This window comes from Puma concolor, chromosome B3 (assembly GCF_028749965.1).
Source record: "Puma concolor isolate L17-30 chromosome B3, mPumCon1.1.hap2, whole genome shotgun sequence".
In the NCBI taxonomy this organism is placed as follows: domain Eukaryota; kingdom Metazoa; phylum Chordata; class Mammalia; order Carnivora; family Felidae; genus Puma; species Puma concolor.
The window spans coordinates 3,997,079-4,019,750 of record NC_141672.1 but is presented as its reverse complement, the minus strand read 5'-3'; the positions used below and the strand labels follow the sequence as shown (position 1 = coordinate 4,019,750).

The 22,672-nt window shown below is 51.6% G+C and overlaps 1 protein-coding gene and 1 long non-coding RNA gene across 3 annotated transcripts in view; both read left to right on the top strand.

Moving 5' to 3' along the window:
* TECPR2 (tectonin beta-propeller repeat containing 2) overlaps positions 1-22,672 on the top strand; it is a 107,419-nt gene that overhangs the window by 74,136 nt on the left and 10,611 nt on the right. The gene's annotated exons all lie outside the window — the stretch shown is intronic.
* LOC147579675 (uncharacterized) lies at positions 14,774-22,161 on the top strand. Its single transcript, XR_015252002.1, has 2 exons — positions 14,774-20,743; positions 20,980-22,161. It is a non-coding gene; the product is annotated as an uncharacterized LOC147579675 (long non-coding RNA).

The following is a 22,672-nucleotide window of genomic DNA, read 5'->3' as shown; positions in this document are numbered from 1 at the left end:
TGGAAGGACTTTTTTACTTTAGTTCTATTTCAGTGATCTGTATGTCCGTCATCAGGCCAGTACCACATTGTCCTGATTACTTAGCTTTGTTGTAAATTTTGAAATCAGGAAGTGATTTTTCTTTTTCAAGATTGTTTTGGGGGTACCTGGGTGGCTCAGCAGTTAAGCATCCAACTCTTGATTTCAGCTCAGGTCATGATTTCACAGTTCGTGGGTTTGAGCCCCGCCTTGGGCTCTACACTGGCAGTGTGGAGCCTGCTTGGGTCTCTCTCTCTCCTTCTCTCTCTGCCCTCTCCCACTTTCTCTGTTTATCTCTCTCAAAATAAATAAATAATATAAACTTTTTTAAAAATACTTTTTTTTTTCTACTCTGGTCCTTTGCACATCCATATGAATTTTAGGATCAGTTTGTCAATTTCTGCAAAAAAAATGCTAACATTTTTATAGGAATTGTGTTGAATCTGTAGATCACTTGGGGAAGCATTGCCATCTTCATAGTATTAAATCTTCCAATCCATGAACATGGGCTGTCTTTTCATTTATTTAGATCTTCTTTAATTTCTTTCAGCAGTTTTGTGGTTTTCAGAGTATGTGTTTTTAACTACTTTTGTTAAATGTATTTCTAAGTCATTTATTCTTTTTGATACTACTATAAATGGAATTTTTTTAATGCTTATTTATTTTTGAGAGAGAGAGAGTGTGTGTGTGTGCAGGAGTGCACAAGCTGGGGAGGGGCAGAGAGAGAGACACACACACACAGAATCCAAAGCAGGCTCCAGGCTCTGAGCTGTCAGCACAGATCCTGATGTGGGGCTCAAACTCACAAATCACAAGATTGTGACCTGAGCCGAAGTCAGATGCTTAACTGACTAAGCCACCCAGGCACCCCGGAATTGTTTTCTTAATTCCATTTTCAGTTTGTTCATTGCTAGTATAAGTTTCTGTATATTGATTTTGTATCTGGAAACCTTGCTAAACTTATTTTAGTTCTAATAACTTTTTTGTGGATTCCTTAGGATTTCTTATGTACAAAATCATGTCATCTACAAAGAGAGATAATTTTACTTCTTTTCCTATCTGGATGCCTTTTCTTTCTTTCTTTCTTTCTTTCTTTCTTTCTTTCTTTCTTTCCTCCCTCCCTCCCTCCCTCCCTCCCTCCCTCCCTCCCTCCCTCCTTCCTTCCTTCCTTCCTTCCTTCCTTCCTTCCTTCCTTCCTTCCTTCCTTAAATGCTTATTTATTTTTTAGAGAGAGACAGAGCACAAGCAGGGCAGGGGCAGAGAGAGAGAGGGAGACACAGAATCCAAAGCAGGCTCCAGGCTATGAGTTGTCAGCACAGAGCCTGACGTGGGGCTTGAATCCACACAGTGAGATCATGACGTGAGCCAAAGTTGGACGTTTAACCAACTGAGCTACCCAGGCGCCCCATATTTCTTTTCTTGCTTAATTACCCTGACTAGAACCTTCTGTACGAAGTTGAGTAAAAGTGGCAGGAGTAGACACGCTCGTTGTGTACCTGATCATAGGGGGAAAGCATCTAGTCTTTCACTGTTAACTAATGATATTAACTGCACATTTTTTACAGATGCCCTTTTCAGACTGAATAAGTTCCCTTTATTCCTAGTTTGTTGAATGTTTTTTTTTTTCCATGAAAGAATGTTGGTTATTGTCAAGTGCCTTTTCTGTATCTATTGAGATGATCATGTGTGTTTTCTCCTTTATTAATATGATATGTTATATTGACTGACTTTTGTATGTTGAACCTTTTGTTTCCGGGATAAATCCCAGTTGGTCATGATATGTAATCTCTTGTATATGTTGCTGTATTTGGTCTGCTAGTATTTTGTCAGGGATTTTTGTGTCCTTATTCATGAGAGAGATTGGTCTTTGGTTTTCTTTTCTTGTCATGTGTTTGTCTGGTTTCGCTATCAGGGTAATGCTGGCCTCTTAGAATGAGTCGAGAAGTGTTTCTTCCTCTTCTATATTTTGGAAGAGTTCCTGAAGGGTTAGTGCTGATTATTCTTAAAGCATTCTTACAGCTCCTCATTGTAAGCTTGGGCTTTTCTTTGTGAGATGTGTTTTGATTACTAATTCAGTCTCTTTACTTGTTTTAAGTCTATTCAGGATTTTCTGTTTCTTCTTGATTCAGTTTGAATAGTTTCTGCCTTTCTAGAAATTTGTTCATTTCATCTACATTACCTACTTTATTGGTGCCCAGTTGTTGATAGCAGTCCCGTATCATCATTTCTATTTCTCTAAGGTTGGTAGTTCTGTCTCCTCTTTCATTTCTGATTTTAGGAGTTTGAGTCTTCCCTCTTTTTTTGTTAGTATAGCTCAAAGTTTGTCAACTTTGTTGATCTTTTCAAAAAACATCTTTTGGGGGCGCCTGGGTGGCTCAGCTGTTAAGTGTCTGACTTCCTTCAGCTCAGGTCATGATCTCACAGTTCATGAGTTTCAGTCCTCCTTCAGGTGTGCCCCGCTTCTCTCCCTCTCTTTCTGCCCCTCACTCGATTGCACCCTCTCTCTTTCCCTCTTTCTCAAAAAAAAAAAAATCTTCAGTTTTGTTGATTTTTCTCTATTGTTTTTCTGTTCTTTACTTCATCTGTTTTCACTCTAATCTTTGTTCTTCTACAGCTTGTTGTGCACAGTGTTTTGCTTGCTAGTGATATTCTTTTGAGATTTCCAAGCGTTATTTGTCACATTTATTGTGTGCCTGGAGAAGGCATAGGTTTGCAGAGTCCCAGCACGGAGCCACGCCAGGGTCAGCAAAGGGCTGCTGAGGGGCAGAGCGAGGTCTGTGGGACGTGTGGTGGTGGAGGACGGTGTCAAGCCGGTCGGAGCACACTTGTGCCTTGCCTCAGACTTTTCCCATCAAGCCATAGGCCAGGATGTTAGAGAGCAGGGCCAGGCAGTGAGCTGCTGACAGTGGTAGGCTCCAGCCAGCCTTGCCCCCAGCTGGGCATCTGTCTGCAGCCGTGGGCCACTCGGGTACCTGGCTGAGTTACATCAAAGACTGTGGGAACCTGCAAATTGTCCTTTCTTTCTCCGTCTAGATTCTAGAATAGCCTCTGGGAAGCAGAGCTCAAATTGGGGAGAGAAAGCTGTACTTGGAGTGCTCTATTGATGAAAGTGATCAACAGCTTTACCCAGGAAAATGGCCAAATGGAGCAAATTCACATGAAAGGGCCTCAAAGCTGTGCTCTGAATAAAGTAGTGATTGCTAAATGGGCTGCGAAACACTAACTATTCCAAGTCGTTCCGCTGAACGGAGCCACATTTTCTGACTCAGTTAGCTTTAAGTGCTGGAGAAAAGATTCGCTTTCTGTGGAATTGGAAGATACAAAATGCTTTTCAGATTGGTTCCTGTGGGAAAAAAAATCAGACTTTACATCTGCGCAGGCTTTTATTCAACACCCTTTCCAGCCCTGACTTGCCGGAGTCCTGTCTTCAGTGCAGGACGTACAAGTCAGGAGCAGTCCCCGCCCCTTGGCAGAGGACGCATGTACTCGGGACAGTTGAGTGACTGTGTGGCCCCCAACCCTAGCGAGTGACCAAGTCTCCACGGGGACCCAGGCCCGCCGTGCTGTTACAGCCTGCAGGGACTGCTTCCCCCGGGCAGCTGGGACCGACCAACCGCTCAGCTACAGAGATCGAGGTGACCACGAGCCCTGTTGCTGAGTGCTCACCTCGGGCCACCCGTCCTCACAACATCCCCGTGATCGTTCGTGTGCCCGTGTGGGAAACCCCAGCTCAGGGAGGACCAGAAAGTTGCCGGAGGCCTCACGGCTCTCCTGTGGCAGAGCTGGAATCGTGTGTGTCACCCCAACTCGGTGTGGGGACCGAGCCTGGGCCCAGAGCCGCGATCGCGGTGGTGTGCCTGAGGCTCTGTGACCTCACAGGCAGTGTTTCCAGGCCCCCGTGTCCTGCAGCTGTAGAGGTCCCGAGGAGATGAGTGTGGCAGTAGGGAGGTGAGGCTTCACTAACAGGGTTTGGAAAGTCAGGACAATGGGGCACCTGGGGGGCTCAGTTGGTTAAGCCTCTGACTTGGGCTCAGGTCACGATCTCACAGTTCGTGGGTTCGAGCCCCACGTCAGGCTCTGTGCTGACAGCTCAGAGCCTGAAGCCTGCTTCGGATTCCGTGTCTCCCTCCCTCTGGGCCCCTCCCCCACTCATGCACTCAGTCTCTCTCTCAAAAATAAACAGTAAAAATTAAAAAAAAAAAAAGACAATTTGGTTGAATCCCAGTATTGGAGTATAAATGGAGTTTACGTGTTTCGATCATAGTCAGCCTCTTCCTACTGTATTTTTTTTTCTTCAGTTCGTTCCTCCACTTGACCTTCTTGGTCTGCATGTAGGATGTGTTTGCAGTGGAAACGGGGTGGGGGGGGGGACAGGTAATAGCTGCTAAAGGACACGATGAAGTGAAGCAACGGAAATCCTCTGAGATCAGCAGCACTTATGCCGTTTGCTTCCCGCTTTCGTCTCTGGTAAAAGCCTCCGGGCTGTAGTAGTTTTGGGGTGAAGTTTAACAAAGTGCTCAAAACAAATGACTCAGTGTTCAGACTTACTAACATATGGAAGGATTTGGAGAAAATATTTATAGTTGTTTTTAGGATTTTTTTTTTTTTTTTTAGCATTTTTGCTTTAGTTGGAGAATGTTCTGTCCAAGGTAGAGGGAGCACTAAAGCAAGCTCAGTGGGTGATGTGACATTTCGCGGTACCGTGGGCACCGATGGCCCTGGTAAAGGAAGGGCAGCATCCTGCTGTCCCCACCCTAGTTTGGCCCCGCCTCTTCTTTCAGGCCAGTCTTCTTTACTGCATCACTCGCTCCCCTCCACCCCCAGGTCGCCTCTGCCTCCTGAGCAGACTCCGCCCTTCCCTGACCATGGGGTCCCCAGCCTCACGAGGAGGCTTAGGCCCGCCCAGCCCACCCTTCCTGTGTGGACTGCTCATCGGTTCGCAGGGGTCATTTACTCCGCCAGGGAAAGAGAGAGACTTGGGAAACCAAGACTGATAGGTCTGGCCAATGGCCAGAGTAACTTTTAAAACTTTTATTTTAAATTCAGCTGCTTCAGGTATTTTTGTCTGTATGAACAACAAAAACATAAAATAAGTATACAAGCATGATACCAGATAATACTCCTAAGGATTCTCTGCCCACAAGCTGCTAGTGGGGATGTGTAACTGCATGTAACCTTAAGCGCCGAGAACTTACGCATCGACAAGTTCACACCTGACAATAGGAAGACTTTCATTCGAGAAGGGTTAGCATTAGGGGCGCCTGGGTGGCCCAGTCGGTTGAGCGTCTGGCTCTTAATTTCGCCTCATGCCGTGATCTCATGGTTTGTGGGTTTAAGCCCCACATCGGGCTCTGTGCTGACGGTGCAGATCCCGCTTTGGGTCCTCTGTCCCGCTTGCTCTATGCCCCTCCCCAGCTTGTGCACGCACACGCGTGCGCTCTCTCTCTCAAAATAAATAAACAGACTTAAAAAAAAAGAAGAAGAAATGTCAGTTCAGGACAGCAGAGCGGAGAGCAGCTAGAGGAGTTTTCGTCGTCCTGACCCCTGACTGAAGGCACGGCTAAGTAGCCCCGATGACACTCTCACCCCTTTCACCATCTGGTGACACCCGCCGACCTGGCACAGGTCACTCAGCCGGGGACGGATGATGGGAGAAGGGGGGCATCCACGCCCCAAAGCCAAGCTCTGTGGGTACAGCTGAGCACCTGCTCCTAAGAGTTTTGGGGTGTTCTGATCGATGGCCGATGTCTCCAGAAATAAAATTGTTAGGAGGCCTTGGGGATAATGACACCAGGTCCCTGTCATCTCATTTGGGAGGCGGGGGATTTGGCCCCGTCTGGTGCTAACACAAGACCATTCAGCAAGTTAGCCCCACCCCCAGCTGGGGCCTCCGCAGCACGGCCTGTCCCCCCCACCGCCCCCATGGCAGTGAGAGCGGTCATGCTCTGGGCTCTGGGACAAGGGCACAGAGCTCCACACGCCAGGCCAGCACGCGGAGCCCCTGTGTTCGATAAGGAAAAGAAAAGACATTGCCAGTTACGTGCTTCGTGTCCAGGAGGTCTCTGCTCTGTGAGATTTGCTGTGACGGAGCGGAGCTGAACTGCGATGTGTTTATTCAGGGAAATCCGCCACAAGTCTTCCACGTCACTTCACAGAAGAGCTTTTATTCCCACCGAGAAATGCTCATATCCTAGCACGTTGCTGAGTAAAATGTCAGTTACAGACACGTTCAGTGGTTCTGTTGAAGTTGAAACGACGATGATGCGTACACTGAAAACTGTGCAAAGACACAGCGGAGGAAATGGTGACGTCTGGGTGTAGTGCGCCATCATGACTGAGTTTTTCCTTCCCTTTGCTGAAAATCTGGCGATGAACGTGTCCTACTTCTGGAGTGAGTACTTCACAACTCTGAATAGTCTGAATAAGGCTCAGTCTTGGGAAACAATCAAAAATGTTCCCAAAGCTACCGGTTGTTAACACCGTCTCTAGCGGTCAGCGTGAACTTGACTGTGTTCTTTTCACATGGCGAAGCTGTGAACGGTGGGTGAAGCGGGTGCGGCACTGGCCTTGTGGTAAAGAGCCCGCTTAGCAAATTGTGCCAGTGACGGTTATTATAAACCATCAAGGATGTACTTTGAAAGGCCGTTTAAACTCATGTTCTGGCAGGAACCGCTGAGGAGAATCATTCCAGGTGGAGCCGTGGCCCTAGCGGCTTTGGAGCTGGTCTTCGCCGCTTCCCGGAGGTGGTGTCCAGCTTCCTGTGCTGTGCCCCCTGTGTGGCCCCGAGGGTGCCCTGCCCCTCCCGGCGGCAGCACCCAGGGCCCTTCACACACACCCACGGACTGAGGTCTGTGTCTGCTGTGCTCACAAGGCTCAGAAAGGCCGTGCGGTACCGATTTGGTAAGAAACAAAAACACAAAATGATAAATACCACTAAATACCTAGAAAAAACTACAGCGGGGATTGCTCTTTTTGATCCAGGGATTATGAGTGATGATAATAGTTTTCCCTGTTGTCTGTATTTTCCTCTGACGGGCAGGAAATCTGTTTTGTAGTCGGAGAGAATAGGGGTATTTTACAGAGGACCCAGACTTTGTGAGTCAGGTGCAGCCCCTCTGCTCCAGGACGCCCCCGCAGACATCGCTGGCCCATCTAAATCTGCATCTTTATATGGGGGGTCTTTCCACCCCCCCGCCCCCGCACCCACACACAAAGGATTTGGGGCCTGGAAGACTCGTAGCCCAGCCTCCCCATTCTGCAGGTGAGGAGAGGACAAGCCGGACGAAGCGAGGTCCCAGGGCTCGGGGGGCTCAGTGACTCTGCCCAGACTCCTCAGTCTTGTCCTCATCCACGATGCCAGCCCTGTGCTCACAGAGCTTGCGTGAGCTGGGAGGAGGGGGCCGCCAGCTCCAAGGTGGCCAGAAGCCTCTCACAGAGACAGTGCTGGTGCAAGGACGTGACTGGGGCTGGCAGACTGGACAGAAGGGGTTGCCCGCCGAATGAACCGTGACACGTGAGCGTGACCAGAGAGGCACCGTTGCGCTGGACCAGAGGGGGCCTGTCCCCATGCCCGGCCACCACAGAGCTTGGGGCCAGGCCGAGTGGCCTGGTCAGGCTGTTTCAGGAAGGAGCCTGCTCGAGGCAGTGCCACAGTTCCCTGTGACCACGTGGTTGCAAGGCTGCAACATAACGGCCGGGGTGGGGGGGGTTGTGCATCGCAGAAGTCAGATGAGCCTGGTCAGCAAGGGGGAGACAGCACCCCTGGGGTGGGGCAGGGCTCCCCTCCGCTCCCTGGGAGCTCGGATGTCAAGGGCAGGGGAAAGGGTGCCGCAGTCACCAGGCCCTGTCTCCACATTCGTGCCTGGTGCCTTGAGTGATGGTCAGCCCTGGGGCCCAGGGCCCAGGTCCCACCTGCAGTGCTGGCCTGGATCCCAGGACTGTGGGCCTCATTTGGGAAACAGGTTGGCATGTTCCTAAAATTTCCACCAGACACCTCCGCTCCTGGCAGGAAAGATTTTGTATGAGTCAGGCCGTGGCCAAAGGCAGGGATGGAAGAGAAGCTGGAATGGGGGACCCGGTCCCAAGCAGGCAGTCACCCTCCATCGGACCCTCTTATGGCGCAGATGCTTTGCAGGGAGGGGACGCACAGGCTGCAGCACCGGACAACCTGCTGTGAAGCCTGAACCAGGGCCCTCGGTCCACAGCCCTGCACTGTAGGGTGGTGGTGGGGACCACAGCACTGGCTGGAACTGGGTGACAGGATAAAAAGGAGTGATCGCAGCATCACAGAGGAGCCCGCCCCATCGCTGTTGTCCTGAGCGACAGGCCAATGACAGACGGTACCTCCTGTATGGCTCCAGTTGTATGAAATCCTGGGACGGGTCGGACAGATGGATCTTGAGGGCAGGAATCGCATCCGTGGTTGCCTGGGGGGCCGGGGTGGGGGGGTGGATGGCTGCCAGCGGCTTGAGGCTGCTTCCCCAGGGATGACCGTTGTCAAACTATGGTTCGTACACCTGCCGTGTGTTAACTTTACCTCAAGAGAAAGCTGTAAACAAATACTGGCTTTAGTTGATGATTTGCATGTTGAAGTATCCAGGGGAAACTCTGCTGATGTCTGCAGCTCTCTTTGAAGCACATCCAGAACAAGATGGTTTGCTGGGTAGATAGACAGGTGGACACATGAAGAGGCATGCACGGTGAAGTGTTATTGGTAGTGAGTGTGGGGGTGTTTCCTGTAGAAGTCTTTTGGGTTTTTTGTACGTTCCAAGATTGCCATAATAACGCTTGGGTAGGGGAGATTCGATCCCGTGTATGAAGTAACTGGTAATTCATCTCCTTTACTTTCCAGCAGAATCAGGATAGCAAAAAAAAAAAAACAAAACAAACGAACGAACCTAAAACAGTCCTTCAAAATACTTCTCTGTGTGGAGGAAATACTTACCTCCCAGAGTAGGGACTCAGGGGACCCAAGTTATGTGGGCATAATAATGAGTAATATTGCCTCCCTCTGAAATCCCTGTTTTGTCCCAGCAGGGAGCATGATCTCCCTCTCACGTCCTTCCACCTACGTGCTCACGCTCTGTCAGACACCTGCTGCCTCGCACGCGGTCTGACCTCTGTGAACACTGAATGAGCTCTAGAATATTGTTTTTCAGATGCTCGTCTTCTAGCAAGACAGACAGCTGACACAGTCCTCTTGAGTTAAAATACCTTGCACAGTGCATGCACACGGTAGGCACAGGCCACGTAACCACAGGAATCATCACTTGGAAGTGAAATCGGAAGCTTTAGACCAGTTACATGGACTTCTGCTTCCAATCAAAACAGAGTAATAGGAACCAGATTTATCCTCCTGCCTGACACAACAAAAATTCCAGACAAATTATATGAAACAGTGGTTTTCAAGACATTGGACATCAGACAACAAAGAACAGTGGTCCCTGACAAATAGGAAACAAACGAGGTGACCCCTATAGTTGCCAGGCTGTTGCATGGGCAGGGGGACCCCAGGTAGGGGCTAGCAGAGCGCAGCCTGCCCCTTGAGTTGAGGGCATAGCTCTGGGAAGGTGAGAGGCCGAGGAGGCAGGAACTTGGGGGAGGACTAGAGAGCTGCAGAGGCCCCACAGGGGCTCATGCACAGAAACATATGTGTGAGGAAACAACGCGGGGCCAGCGAGAGAGCCACCTGTAAACATCAGAGGGGACATGCCTGGGAACTCAGCAGAGGCAGGAGTAGTTCCTGATCTCACCATCCCAAGTGCAAAACCTCCTGAGCCCTAGCTATCCTTAATTGGGTCATAACCGAAGAGCATGTGGCCCCAGTGATGGGGCAAAATCAGCCCTGTACTGAATATAATTCTAATACTGGTGACCAGAGCTTAAAAGCAAGACCTAGGGGTGCCTGGGTAACTCCATTGAGCATCCGACTCTTGATTTTGGCTCGGGACATGATCCCAGGGTTGTGGGATCGAGCCCCAAGTTGGGCTCCGTGCTGAGCATGAAGCCTGCTTGGGATTCTCTAGCTCGCTCTCTCTCTCTCCAGCCTTCTCACTCACTCGCTCTCTTTCTCTTTCTCTCAAATAAAATAAAATTAAAAAACCAAGATCTAGGGGCGCCTGGGTGGCGCAGTCGGTCAAGCGTCCGACTTCAGCCAGGTCACGATCTCGCGCTCCGTGAGTTCGAGCCCCGCGTCGGGCTCTGGGCTGATGGCTCAGAGCCTGGAGCCTGTTTCCAATTCTGTGTCTCCCTCTCTCTCTGCCCCTCCCCCGTTCATGCTCTGTCTCTCTCTGTCCCAAAAATAAATAAATGTTGAAAAAAAAATTAAAAAAAAAAAAAAAAAACAAGATCTAGAAGGATCAAACTGTTTCTAAGTAAATTAGCAGCGTCCCAGAACAAAGCTCAAGAGTATTTATAAATCATGAAAACATCCGGCACCAACAAGGTAAAATTCATATGATCTTAAATCCAATCAGAACTCACCAGGCAGGCAGAGAAACAGGAAAATATCGCCTACAGTGAAGGGAGGTAAATCTACCAATGGAAACTGACCCAGAAAGGATACAGATGATAAAATTCATAGGCAGGGATTAAAACAGGTGTTATAATTTTACTCTTTATGTTCCAGAAACTGGGGGAAAGATTGCATACATTAAGTAGAAAAATGGGAACTATAAAAAAAAGACCTAGATCAAACTTGCAGGGATAAAAATTATAATGTCTGAGATTTAAAATACCCTGTATGACATTAGTGACTGTGTAGACATTGCAGAAGAAAAGATTGAGGAACTCAAAGACACAGGAATAAAACCATCCAATTCAAAAAAAAAAAATTTTTTTTTTCAAGGAGGGGGTGGGCACCTGGGTGGCTCAGTTGGGTAAACATCCGACTTCTGCTCAGGTCACGATCTCACGGTTCGTGGGTTCAAGCCCCATGTCAGGCTCTGTGCTGACAGCTCAGAGCCTGGAGCCTGCTTTGGATTCTGTGTCTTCCTCTCTCTCTGGTCCTCTCCTCCCTCTCTCCCCCCGCCTCAAAAATAATCATTAACATTTTTTTCAAAAAAATCCAAACTACGTCACAGAGAGAAAAAAAGACTGGGAAAAAACTCAGAGCCAAGTGAGCATGGGACAGCCTCATGTGGCCTGGTTCAAATGCAGCCCAGTCCTGAGGCGAAAGAGGGGCGAGGGTGACAGGAAAAATACCAGAAGAAATACGGCCAAACGGTTTCCAGATCTGATGAAATAATTTTGTTGAGGGAAGAAGCCAGACAGAAAAGAGTGCATATTATATGATTAATTTATTTAAAACTTAGAGAATGTGGACTTTTGTAACAGAGCAGTGGTTGCTTGGGGATTGGTGAGGGCTGCGGGGTTAGTTGGGAGGGTCAAGCAGCGTGGGGATAGTCTCTTGAGTGCACACAAATGTCACTTTTCAGGTTGGACACTTTAAATGTGTGCATTTTATGTGTGTCCGTCATACCTCTGTGAGCTGTCCAAAAATTGTGTCGAACAGTAAGGAAACAAATAAACAGGAAGGCAGTCACTACGTTGTGTTGGGTGTTGCAGAGGGAACGAACGTGCATGGAGATGTCTCTGCTGGTGAGATCAGTGATAAATGACCAAAAAAAGAGGGTGCCACGGGTTATGAGAGCGACCACGAAACACCGATCACCCACGGTAGCCATCCGTGGTTCCCCTGGACGGTGCAGTCTTCGAACTGAGCCCTGAGATGGTGGGCATTTCCAGTGACCGACCAGTCACGGGTTTGGCCTGGTGTCTCTGAGGAGGGAAAAGCTTCGCACAGGACAGTTCGTGGTTGGGGACCGTGTGTCTTGTGCTTCTCAGCACCAAATACTGGTATCACCCAAATGAGACCTGGGAGCATAGGAGGCAGGAAAGGTATCACGTAAAGGGAGGGCTCGGGATGTCCACTGGCCCAGGTTCGGGCAGGAGCTGAATGAGGAAGGGGAGCCGTGAGCCGTGGAAGTTCTGTGGTCCGTCGGTGGGTCTGCTGTGCGCACCATGCAATCCAAGGCTGAGGCAGAATACAGGTGGAGCTCCTGACACCAGTGTTTTTGGGTAAAGGAAGCCGAGCGACGTTGCGGTCCGGGCATTCCCTCGGTGACTGGATCGGTCCCCCCTGCGTGTACCTGCTGGCCCTGGTGGTGACCCCGCTCAGGTCCTGCCGAGCCAGCAGTGCTGTGTCCGCCGTGCTGCAGGGGCCTTCGCTCCCAGCTGGCGGGCACACGAGTGCCTTGGACAGACAGGGCGGGAAGCCGCCAGAGCCCCGCCAACCAGGACCGTCCCCACCAGAGCCAGAGCCCGGTTCCTGAAATCAAAAGAACCTGAACGAATACTTCTTTTTTTCCATGAGACCAACTGACCTTGGGAGAGTTGCCCAAACTCACTGGCCCTTCATTTCGTGACCAGTAAAGTGGAGAGTCCTCTCCCCCTGAGGACATCTGGAGGCATGTATTCAGAGGTCCACACATAGGTACCTCCCTGGAGGTGAACGCAGCAGGTCTGGAGTGGGGCTCAGACGTCTCAGTTGGTTGCTTTTAATCAACATCACACACATAAGTGCAGAAGTTAACGCGTCAGCTGGGCCCACAGGGTGTGCTACAAGAAACACGCCTCCCCACCCACTCTCCCCTCTCTGGGAGCCGCTTTCTTGTAGCTTCATATCCCTGAATGACTGCCTAGGGAGCGGTTTCTGGATCCTTCTAGTTCTGTTTTCAGTTGACTCCCTGCTGGGAGAGGAGGATGCAGAGCAGTTCATGATCTAGCGCCCCCGCCCGCCTGCCTGCCACAGTGCCAGCATCCACACAGTGCCTGGGGAAGTACGTTTCCTGTCTGGACGACTCTCTTGTCCCTGGACTTGCTCATGGTCATGATTTTCCATCTTGGTTTTACATATCCAGCCCCAGGCTCTGCCAGTTATCTCCACTGTCCGTGCTCGAGGGCACATCAGGTGCCACCCAGTTCCTCCTCTTGGAGAGGTGTCTCCTGGAGGCTTTGGCCGGCCCCAGTCTGGCCTGGTCACCCAGTCCACCTGGGATTGCCCTTCAACCCTGCCTTCCATGTTGGGTCCTCTCTCTCCTGGACCCCCTGTCTTCCTCTTCCTTTGTTTTGGTGAGCTTCATCCTCCCGTCAGTTCCTGAGAATGGCTCATGGTACATAACTTGAAAGTCTTTGGCCCAACTGGCAGTTGGCCTTGGCTGAGCAGAGCAGCCTGGGTTGGAAACTGTCTTCTTGTAGAATTTCAAAGGGTTTCCTCCACCGTCTCCTGCTGTCCAGCATTGCTGTTGAGAAGTCTGAGCCGTTTTGATCCCTGATCCTTGATATCTGACCTGCCTTTCTCTCTAGAAGTTTGTAAGGTCTCTTTGTTCCCAGTGTTCCCAGAACAGATAGTGATATGCCCCGGGGAGGGCCTAGTTCAGCCTCTGTGCTAATGAGCCTGGAGTTTGTGACCTGCTGCCCTCTGGCCATCGGCTTCCTGCCTCTGCCTGTCTCATTCTCTGTGCTTTCTGGGGTTCCTGCTTATGTGCCGGGGGCTTTCCTAAACTGGCCCCACTTTTCTTCCCTTTCTCTCCCGTTTTTTCTTCCTACACTTTTGTCCTACTTTCTAGAAGACATTCTCAGCTCTAGCCTGCAGGCTCTCCGTCGGATGATATTGTGGTCTCGTTTTCAGTTCCTGGAAGTCCCTGTCGCTGTTTCCTGCTGTCGAGCCTGCTTTCGCTCCCATCCGAGGAGGTTTTTGAAGTTTCCTCTCCTCTGTGGTCTCCATGCCCCAGAGTTGCCTGTTCTCTGCGTCTGTCTCGTCTTCTCCATGGCAGAGGCTTGCCTTAGATGATGGTGGTCTTGGTTCTGAGAGTGGGGCACACGCCGCTGGGCGCCCTGCGAGCGTGCCAGGAGCTTGTTCCCTGGGCGCCCCGCCCCGCATGGTGGCCCGGCTCGGCTGTTTTGCCGGGGTCCCCGCGGTCAGTTGCTGTCGGCCTTCCTGCCCCACTAAGGTCGTTCCTGCTCCCTGCACGTGTTACTAACTCCAGGGTGACAGGCCGCCTGCCCCGTGTGTTGCAGAGGGAGTGCGTTCACCCTGCTGCCACGGCCCAGGAGGCTGTGGGTTTTGAAGCTCCGAGGCAGATTCTCACATACCTGCTGCTGAGAACCTGGGGGGAGGTTCTCTGCTCTGCTCCACTCTCCGTGGTCCAGCCCTCGGGATGCCCACGTCCCCCGTCCCCTCTCCTGAGCCCTCAGAAATCTGAGTGGTGCTCAGGGGTGGGTGGGGCTCCCTTTATACGTCCCGGCTTGGCGGGGGGACTCAGCAGAGCTGCCCACAAGTGCAGGCGGGAGGCCTCCACTCATGGTGTCCCATGCCGTTGGACACAACAGCCCCAGTTTAAGAAAGACTAAATTTTGGGCCACTTTCTTTCTTTTCTCCCCCATGTTGTCCTTGCTCCCGTAGCTCCTTTGAACAGGACTTGTGTTTGAGCTCCCCTCCTCAAACACCGTTGCTAAGAAATGTTACTGTTCTCTGGGATAGCCGGGTCTCAGCCTTTCCCCTCATTCTGGAAGGCTGCGATTCCCCATAAAGGACTGCCAGGTACCGTGGGCTGCCCGGACCCGCGGCAGCCCCCTTGTCCGTCTCCAACATACATGTGACTGCTGGTGAAAACACGGACCCAGGGACCGTTTCCCATGTCCCAGCCTGACAGGCGTGTGCCCCATACAGCTGTGAGCATCAGGAAGGGCCTCCAGGGACCTTTCCCGTCCCGGCATCACTCCTCCGGAGGGCTGGGCCCGGAAGCTGCTACTCAGGACCGGGCATTCCTTTGAGTGGCTGCCGGGACGTCAGCTCTCAGAGACACGTGGGGACCCGTGCAGCTGGAATCAAGTTCCTGCGGTCTTCTTGCGTCACTACGGCTTGGAGCCCTGATGCTCACCACGGCACAGTCGTCAGGCTGGTGTCTGACAGGGCTTCGAGTGGTGGATAGGAAGAGCAGCCACGGTCGGTGTCACCAGCCCCCTCCCAGGAGGAACAGAACATGAGCCCTGTCCAGGATGCCTGTCCCCGAGCGCTTTGGATTCATTCGCACATCCCCCTGCCGCCAGCAGATGCTGGGTTTACTGGACTCCAAGCCACACTTCCAACCGGATGCAGAGGGGGGTGTGGGAAGTCGCTGGAGCCCGTGCAGGAGTCACGGGGGAGAGGGCCTCTGGCTTTGCGGTCGGCCGGCCAGAAGAGAGGATCAGGGGAGCTCTTCTCCCGTCCGGAAATCAGAACCAGCCTCTGGTAGCCTCACTTAGCTAGGACAGCAGTTTCCAAGCATTTTTAGCAGTGGAACTCATTCTTCAAATAAAATCTTACACTTAAGCCCGATTTGTGCAACAAATAGCAGCAGATCTGCTCCCGTGAAACTGCCCGTGATGCGTGGGCTCTGCAGGCCTTGGGTGGAAGATCTCACGTCCCTGAGGCAGTGAGGACAGAGGGCTTGGCACAGCGGGCCCCACGGCAGCCCGAGTCAGCTGTGCCCCGGCCTCAGAGCTCGCAAACCGAGTCAAGAGCGTGGCAGCTCGCATGGCTCCCTCTCCGGCTGAGGACCCAGAGCCCGAGGGGCAGGGGATCGGTCCTGGGTCACAGCGGAGTCCGAGGCAAAAGACAGCAGGGTCCGGCCCTCAGCCGCCTCGAGAGTCTGCTGGTGCTTTAAATCGGGGCCTGTTAACGTCGGTGTCTGGTTTTCAAGCCTATCTGAGCTTAGAAGGAACAGACCAGACGCAGGGAGAGAATCTGCAACAGGGGAGGACGCAGAAGACCGAAAGCAAGCACACAAGTCAGAGCAAGACTGCGGGGGCCGCGCGGCTGGGGAGCAGACGGGCCCGACGGCTTCACTGCAGCAGCGCGGGCCCCAGGAAGAGTGGGGTCTGCACACACAGCACAGACGCGGCTCGCTGCGACGGGTGTCGGGAAGCGAAGGGATGTCTGGATGGCGTGGCGGCAGGGTCTGTGTCCTCTCGGGGCGTCTTCCGGTGGGCCGCTGCCGGGCTGGCTCTCTGATCAGTGCGCCTCCGTGTTCCCGAAACGTCCCCGCTGAATTTTATCCGGGTCCTCATAAGGCCCGCACCTAAGTGATCTGTCTAGAATACTTCCTTTGGCTGTGAAACTTTCAGGTTTTTTCCCTCTTACCCTGGGTTTATTTCCATTCTGGCTGAGGGACGGGTGCGGGCGCATGTGCGAGCACGCGTGTGCGAGCGGCTGTGTGTGTGTGTGGCGTGTGCACACACGTGTGAGCACTCCTTAGGGTAGAGGCACACCTGCCAGAAGCGTAGAGAACTCTGACCTGAGCCCCAGACCCCTGAGCTCTGGGAGCAGCTCCGCCGTAGGCCCTCACCCTGACCTTCAGCACGGATTTCATTATCAGTTTGCTTGCCCAGAATATGAGGTTACACTGGCCTCCCAGGTCCCTTCCAGCCCAAAATTGTTGGAGTGAGCCCTTAAACAGAAAAGCCAGAGTCTTTGTTAGCAAGAGGCATTGTTTCTGTGGAGCCTGGAGTTAGCGGCACTGCCCTCCCCCTCTGCCGGGGGCTTGCTGTCCCCAGAATGCCAAGTTCATGAACAGTTCCTGGGCAGGGGCTCTGTGACACGCGGTGACATGTGGAGCGCTGTAGGCTGTGAAGAGGAAAGCTTGTCCAGTTCCCTCTGCGCCTGCCCAGGCCAGAGGAGTGAAGTGTGGGGGGCGTGTTGGATGGGGGCCCCTTAGGGCTGGCCGATGGGGCGGGCCATCTGTCAGAAGGTTCTTGCAGCAGGCAGTTTGCAGGCTGGGCTTTGCAGAGCAGGGAGGGCTCTGATGCACACTCCCAGTGGGGGCCGTGTAAGGTCATGTGAGCAGGCTGAGAAGGGGGGTGACGTAGCCCCAGTGGTGTGGCGCCAGGGGGGTGCTGCCTGCTGGTGAAGGTGCACACGGCCCCCCGAGGAGGCCCCGGGAGCAGTCCAGGCAGCGCACCATGGGGCTGGGGCTGGGTGCCTTCACACAAAGAACGACTGCTCAGAAGGAGGCTCCTGTGTGCCAGGCGCCGAGCCCGGGCACCGGGCAGGCAGGCACGGTCCTGCCTTCAGGGAGCTCACGGACCCGTAAAATTGGATGGAAACCCAACTCTGCAGCGAGTTGCCGGGTGAGAGTGTGGATGCCTCCTGGGTCACACTTATCCCTGCCGTTGGCTTCCACTGGCAGAGGTACAGGCAGCGGGCAGCAGAATCACGGGCTGCAGTCTTAACACTGTCTCTGGTGACCAGAGCCATTTCTCCCAGGACTGTGGTCTAGAGTGCCAGTTTTTGGGAGAATCCAGTGGCTGGAGTCCCAGTTCTTGGGGGAATGTACCAGATGAGAAAGTTCGGATCAGAGCTAACAAATACTGTATATAACTCAAAAACAAGCTTGTGTCCGTTCCAGGAAGCACAGAACCTGTCTCATTTCTTCTAGCTCACACTATCTAAGCTGAGAAGTTTTTTTTTTTTTGAATTTTTTTTAATGTTTATTTTTGAGAGAGAGAGTGTGTGCGCAAGCGGAGAAGGGGCAGGGAGAAAGGGAGACAGAATCTGAAGCAGGTGCTGTGCTGTCAGCACAGAGCCTGATGTGGGGGCTCGAACCCATGAACCGGGAGATCATGACTTGAGCTGAAATCAAGAGTCGGACGTTCAGCCGACTGAGCCACCCCGGCGCCCCTAAGCTGAGAAGCATTTCTTTGCACTTGACTACTAAGGTGAAGCCCTTAACCTGAGAACAGTCCCTGTGGGCCCCAGGAGGGCGGGATGGTCCGTCACACGAAAATGGCTCCTCCACTTGCACCGAGGGCGTGGCCAGGGTCTCAGTGTATACAGCAAGTTCTGCCTGTAGGATTTCTCGACTACTGGGAAAGGGCAGTGGTTTATTCTGTAATGCTGGTGGCGTGGAATAAATAAAATGCGTTCTTACTCCTAATAATTAGTAAGGGGCGTTTATCCTTTGAGAACGTAGGACAGCAGCTCGTTTTCTTTTTTCCTGTGAGGTCTTGTTCAAGGGAAACTTTACGGCTCCGAGCAGCCCTTTGATTTGTCAGTATCAAAGCCTGTTGGTGGCTGTAATTAAATCCCTGGGTACTTCCAGTAAGGGGGTGCGGCTCTCTCCCCACGCCTGTCCTGTAACTCCTCTCTAAAAGACAAAAATAAGCAGGAGCAGGGACGCATACTCACACGCTCACAGCCTTTGGAAGGACACCGAAGCTATATATATTCTTTAGCATTTCCAAATGATTCTTAAATCTTAAATTCCTTATTTACTCCATTTTATATTTGCAATCTTTATTTTTTTTTCATTTTTATGAAGTTTTGAATATGAATAAGCCAACATTTTAGCTTGCCTACTTCTTTTTTTTAACTGAAATTTTTATTGAGATAATTGCAGATTCACATGCATTTGTAAGAAATAATAGAGATCCGAGTACCATTTCCCCAGCTTCCCCAGGGATAATGTTTTGCAAAACAATAATACATCAGCAAAACCGAGGCTTGTCAACTTTTTCTTTTTTTCTTTTCCTTAATGTTTATTTTTGAGAGAGAGAGACAGAGTGTGAGCAGAAAGGGGCAGAGAGATGGGGAGACACGGAATCCAAAGCAGGCTCCGGGCTCTGAGCTGTCAGTACAGAGCCCAAAGCAGGGCTCAGACGCACAAACCATGAGATCGTGACCTGAGCCGAAGTTGAACGTCAACTGAGCCACCCAGGCGCCCCAGCTTTTGCTTAAAAAAAAAAAAAAAGTGGTAAACTGCACATAACGTGAAAGTTACCATTAGTGGCATTTAGCACATTCATAATGTTGTGCAACCTTCATCAACGTCTAGTTCCAGAAGGTTTTCATCAGGTTTTGAGGAAACCCTCTACCTGGGAGCAGCCACTCTCCAGCCCCCCTTCCCCTAGCCCCTGGCAACCACTCATCTGCTTTTTCCCGTATGGATTTTCCTCTTCTAGACATCTCATAGCGAGGGGCTTAACATGATAAGCAGCCTTTTGCAATTGCCTTCTTTCCCAGAGCATCGTGTTTTCAAGGTGCATCCACGTCACCGGTGCCTCCGCCCTTTCACGGCTCGGTGACACTCCACGGTATGGCTACACCACATTCCGTTTGTCCACTCATCGGGCGGCGGGCGCCTGGGTGGCTTCCAGCTTCCGTGGCTGTCGTGACGGTTGCTCTGGACATTCGTGTGGTTTTCGTTTGAACGCCCGACCCAGCTCTTTGGCACATATTTGGGAATGGGATTTCTGGCTCATATGGTAACTCTGTTTAAGCTTCGGAGGTTAACCTGCCAAACTGTTCTCCCCGGTGGCTGCACCACTTGGCATTCCCTCCAGCAGGGGGCGTTTCTCCACATCGGCGCCTCTCGCTCTTTTCCATTTTCTTCTTTCTCTCCATCCTGGTGCGCGTGGCATGGTGCTGCGCAATTGCGGTTCGCGTTTCCCTAATGACTAACGCCGGTCATCTTTTCGTGTTCTCGTGGGCCATTTGTGTTTCTTTAGAGAAACGTTGTTCAAGTCCTTTGCCTGTTGAATGGGGTTGTTTGTGTTCTTGTTGTTGGTTGAAGAGCTCTTTATTTATTCTGGACACTAGACCCTTATCAGACATGGGACTTGCAGATATTTCTCCCATCGTGTGGGCTGTCTTTTCACTTTCTTAATGGTGTCCTTTGGTAGACAAAAGTTCTTAATTTTAACGAGGTCCATTTTGTCTTTTCTCTTTTTTGTTGCTTGTGCCTTTGGTGTCATCTCTAAGAAACGATTGCCACGTTTAGCTCTTACATTTATTTCTGAGCCCCTTGAAGATCATTTTGTATGTGACGTGAGGTCAGGGTCCGGCCTCCTTCTTTTGAATGTGTTCAGTCCGGTTGTGCCGGCACCATTTGTTGAAAGGGCTGTGCTCTCGTTGAATGATGTTGGCAGTCTTGGCGAAAATCACTTGACTGCGTGGACTGTTTTCTGAACTCCCAGTTCTGCTCCACTGACGCGTGTATATGCCCGTCCTTCGTCCAGTCCCACACTTTGAATACTGTGGCTTCATCATAGTTTTGAAATTAGGGAGTGTGAGTCTTCCAAAATTATCTTTTTCAAGATGATTTTAACTGTTCGGGGTCCCTCACAATTCTGTATGAATTTAAGGATCAGCTTTTCATTCCTGCCGAAATAACAGCTGAGATTTTGACAGAGATCGCAGTAAAATCTGCAGACCACTTTGGGTAGTGTAGTCTTGCCTTCTTCTTGACAGAGTGCAGAGCATTGTAGAAGGTAACCCACAGATACCCTGAACAGAATTACCTGGGGTGCTGGTTTAAAAGGTCATTTCTGGGGCGCCTGGGTGGCTCAGTCGGTTGAGCGTCCGACTTAGGCTCAGGTCATGATCTCACGGTTCATGAGTCCGAGCCCCACATTGGGCTCTGTGCTGACAGCTCAGAGCCTGGAGCCTGCTTCCGATTCTGTGTCTCCCTCTCTCTCTGCCCCTCCCCCACTCAAGCTCTGTCTCTCTCTGTCTCTCAAAAATGAATAAACATTTAAAAAACATTTTTTTTTTAAGGTCATTTCTGAGCCCTAGACCCAAGGTCTCATGCGGAAAGGCTGGCCCCAAACCCAGGAACATGACGTTTGTTTATTTGTTCATTCATTCATTTGTCTGTTCGTTCATTCATTTATTCATTCATTTTATTAGGTTTTAGTTTTTTAAATTTTTTTTTTTCAACGTTTATTTATTTTTGGGACAGAGAGAGACAGAGCATGAACGGGGGAGGGGCAGAGAGAGAGGGAGACACAGAATGGGAAACAGGCTCCAGGCTCTGAGCCATCAGCCCAGAGCCTGATGCGGGGCTCGAACTCCTGGACCGCGAGATCGTGACCTGGCTGAAGTCGGACGCTTAACCGACTGCGCCACCCAGGCGCCCCTATTAGGTTTTAGTTTTAATTCCAGTATAGTTAACATACAACGTTATACTGGTTTCACGTGTACAATATTGTGATTCGGCACCCTTCCATGCGTCACCCAGGGCTTGTCACAGGTGCCCTCCTTCACCCCCGTCCCGTTTCACCCGTCCCCCCACCTCCCCTCTGGTAACCATCAGTGTGTTCTCTGTAGTTGAGAGTCTGTTTCTTGGTTTGCCTCTCTTTTTTTTCCCCCTTTACTCATTTGTTTTGCTTCTTAAATTCCACACACGAGTGAGATCATATGTCTTTCTCTGACTGACTTATTTTGCTTAGCATAATACTCTCCAGCTCCATCCATGTCGTTGCAAATGGCAAGATTTCATTCTTTTTTATGGCTGAGTAGTAAGGAATGTGCCATTTAATAAGCCCCACACACAAATCCTGGAGACTGTAAGGTTTAAGAACCACGAGGCCTGGCCTTCCTCACCTTCCCTCTGGAGGACTTGGGTTCAGCAGAAACAAGTTTCCTGGTTTCAAAATGGCCTGTGCCGCTTCCTGTTCACCCCCATCCTGGCATTTTGGTCCTGCTCTCCCACGGGGAGGAGGGTTGTCGGGGCTCATTCCGGTTGCCTTTTGTGAAACCGCATGTCTCGGGCCGTATTCAGGAGCTCTCAGAGTGGTGGCAGAGGGCAGGCGACATCTGTGGAACCCTCTGCCGCCCGTGTCACCCTAGGCAGGCGCCTGTCTTTTCCGTCCTGCCCCCACCTTCGCCCTTCTCACGAAGAGGCCAGGATGCTGTGCCCTCCTTGGAGTCCTCCGTGCAGCTGGGAAAACTTTTGTAGGTGCGTCTTATTTCTTACCATCTGCCCGCAGGCACATCTTCTGCCTTCTCTCTCCGAACACCTTCAGTCTGCGAGCCCCGCGTGCCAGCAGACCTCCCTGCAATTTGTGAGACCGGCCCTGTGTGGTGCCGCCCCGCCTTTCCGACTCCAGCCGCCTGGTCCAGTGTTGCCCCCTCGCGCCTTCCTTCCCTGTGCTCTCACTCCGCCGGGCACGCTCTCCCCTGCCCTCCTGGCCTCGCCTGACCACGTCGTATGTTCTCAGAACCCCTCACGGTTGCAGTCTTATGTGTTTTTGTGGGACTGTTTGGTTACTGATGTGTCTCTCACCAGACTTTAATATCCTGGAGCCAAGAAAATTAATCCCTAGCACCAAGCACAGTGCCTGGCACGTGGTAGATATGTCCGGGCGAACCTCTGCTGGAGGCTGCGTGGAGGCTGGGTGGTGAGTGGGCTGGTGATTGGCACGAGTGTGGTGGAGACATGAGGGCTAGGTGGGTGTGTGATGATAGGTGGACGATGGGTTAGATGGATGGGTAGGGGGCTGAGTGCCTGGCTGGCAGCCTGGCCGGTGCCGATTAGTGAGTTTCCAGAACCTCCTTTCTGTCCACTTCCACAGACATTCTTCTGTTCGTCCTTCAGGAAAAAAAGGTGTACCTTGTCAGGGCCACGGCCCCAGTGTCGTAGAGGATGGTGGGGGCCCGTGCGGCTGGGGGGGATGGGGGCCTGACAGTTCTTCCGCACGGTCCCCTCCCTCCCTGTGACCAGGCCCGTGCTAAAGGAAGAGGTCCTCCACTGAGGAGACTCTAGGATTGGACTGGGCCCACGCCCTGAGCCCTCCCCCTCCTCCAGTGACCCCAGGACATCACTTGGTCTTCCTC